The following is a 2,704-nucleotide window of genomic DNA, read 5'->3' on the forward strand; positions in this document are numbered from 1 at the left end:
CATGGAGTGGTCAGACCCTCCTCAGGCCTGTGAAACAGTGACAGGCTTTGCGCTTCTTCTTGTTTCCAGGTCTTGTTTTGAATTGACTTCCATGCAATTGTTCTCTGTTTTCCCCAGGAGGATTTCACCTGGTGCCCGGACCAGACAGGGAGGCGCCTGCGGTGTCTGTGGAGCACATCCAGTGCCGGCGCTACCCCAGGGGCCACGGTGCAGGGACAGCCCCTTCCAGAAGGACAAGGACCTGGTGTGGGATCGGCTCCTCTCCTGGCAGCAGCTCTCCAGAGGTGGGCACCCGGCTCCACAGCTCAGCTGGCAGAAGGGCTCCGGGCAGGCGCCAGCAGGCACACGGGCATCCCGCTCTTGCAGCTGCTGAGGAGTTGCTGTGCCGTGATTAAGCAGAGGAGGTGGAACGTGGCCTGCCACGCTGCCCTTCTCTAAAAACAGAGAATGGGTCGGGAGGTTTGGGCTCTGAGCTCAGCCAGCAGCATGGCCCAGGCACAGGCCATGGTGGGACAGAGGGACAGGAGCCTGCTGCCACTGACCGTGGCTCTCTGGTTTCTCTCTACAGGCTGCCAGCACCTCATGCCATGGGAACGGCACCACTCGGCCTGCCAGGCTTGGGGGGCTGGAGGGCAGCAAGTGTTCATTTGCTGTCAAAAATAAATTGGTTTGGTTTTTTTTTTTTTTGTCATCGTCATCATCAGAGCGTTTCTTTCAATCCTTTTCTAAACTTTTGGCCTCCTGTGATAAATGGATGTGATTTGTGCTGACAAAAATGTAATTATATCAATATTTTTGGAATATAATTAGATAGGTGTATGTGATGCATGGTATGAAGCAGAAGGGTTTCTTTGTAGATGATACATGTAGGAAATAGGATACAGGAGATTGGAATGGCCTTGATGAACAAAAGTTAGGAAGACTCCCAAGTCAGAATTGGCATCAAGACGAAGTTAGGACAACTCCCAGGACAGGATCGGCCATGACATGAATAACGCTGGGACGATTCCAGGCAGGGAGTCTAAAGTAGCATTCCTATCTATAAAATAATAAGGCTTAATTGGAACACAGTGCTTACTTACATAACACAGGACTTGGGGCACATGCACAGCCTGTCAGGTTATTCAGAGGACAGCGAGGAAGACTGTTGGCCTTCCTCCAAGGAGAGCCCCAGAGAGCCAGAAGCCCCCTTAGCCACAGCGGGAGCATGTGCTGTGAGTGTGGTGATGTCGATTTCAAGAATCAGAAACAGGAGGAGATTTACAGGAAAATATTGATGAATGTGTATTAGCACACAGTACATAAGTTGTGTTTGGATCCTTTTGCCTTTTGCACGTCAGGCAGGGTGGGAAGCCCTCCCCGTACCCTGATCGAGCAGTTTTTTGTTATGCTTTATCCAAACCACTGCCAAATTCTTTTTGTAATCTACTGGATTCTATTTGATTGTATTGTTTTATCTCAATTAAAACTGCTGCTAAATTTTAAGTTTGTGGATTATTACATTAGACGTATGGGACCTCATATATAACATCAGAAATATGACTTAATAGTTTACAAAACCAAAATGAATATTATTCAGCTAAATTAACAAGGAATAGAAAACATTCGAGACTTAATCACAAAGGATAAAGTAACAGAGATGATGATACTTGATTAAATGAATACGTTTTACCTAATGAGTTAATAGCTCAGTCTCCTATGGCTTTTGATCTCCTCCCCAGAAGGGGAGCAGTTCTTTGATCTTCTCTTCACGAGGGGCACAGTCCTTAGGGTTTGGTCTTGGCTTTGGCATGGGGTGTTGTTTTTTGGATGATCCTAAAAAGTTCTGTGCCAGGACTGAGAAACAAAAACGGGACCTTGGTTTTTTCAGTCTTCAGGTGTTGTTATTTTCTCTACCAAAAGTTCAGCAGGCCGTCTGCGCACCAGACTTAGCGTACAAAGAGAAGGCACCAAAGTCACAGGACACACAGGTTCAAGGTCTTTTAAAACGATTTTGCCCAATTAACTCTTAGAACATTTTATTTCTACCTTTCTACCAGTAACTAATTCTTTGTCTGCCACTCAGCATCTGCATTGCAGCTCTTTCCAACCAATCACCCTGTGCTCCCAGCACAGCAGAAAATGGAGCAGATGAAGAATGAGAAGGACATCAGGCAATGCCAAAAATCCTCCCTTCTATCCACCCTCATACTAAAAACCCAAAGCTCTCAGTTTTTCACCCTGTGATAAACTACACTTCTCTCACACACTCGTAGATCCCAATTCATCCCAAAGTCCTGGAAGCTTTCTCCATGGACAAAAGTTAAAAGCAGTGTTCTCCTGGGGATCAGGACTTCTCAGGACAGGCAGGGAGACATTTCCTGTGCCCTGGGTTCCAACAGCAGGGGGGAAGGGGAGGTTGGGGACAGGAAAAGAAGGACTTGGGCAGGAAAAAGGGGAACCTTAAACAGCGTGGTAAGCACCATTTCTAGAGGGAGGGCCTGGGACGGCGCGGCCGTCACCTTCCCAGGGAGGTGTGGATACACGATCCAGGTCAGATTTCCCATGGATCCGTCTGGGAAACATTAGGGAGCTGGAGATGAAGAATTCTGAACAACCTCACAGGTGGTGTTTGTGACAATTGTTTTCCTCACGGATTGTTTACCCCAAAGGGGGTTTTCTTAATTAGCCAATCATGTGAAATGTAAAATAACCAATCAGGTCC

General features: G+C 47.2%; 1 long non-coding RNA gene across 1 annotated transcript; it reads left to right on the forward strand.

Annotated features, from left to right (window-relative positions):
* Positions 1–208: 208 nt before the first annotated feature.
* LOC108964062 (uncharacterized) lies at positions 209–682 on the forward strand. The gene is made up of 2 exons (XR_001992626.3): positions 209–284; positions 569–682. It is a non-coding gene; the product is annotated as an uncharacterized LOC108964062 (long non-coding RNA).
* The last annotated feature ends 2,022 nt before the right edge of the window (positions 683–2,704 follow it).

This window comes from Serinus canaria, unplaced genomic scaffold, assembly GCF_022539315.1.
Source record: "Serinus canaria isolate serCan28SL12 unplaced genomic scaffold, serCan2020 HiC_scaffold_687, whole genome shotgun sequence".
NCBI lineage: Eukaryota > Metazoa > Chordata > Aves > Passeriformes > Fringillidae > Serinus > Serinus canaria.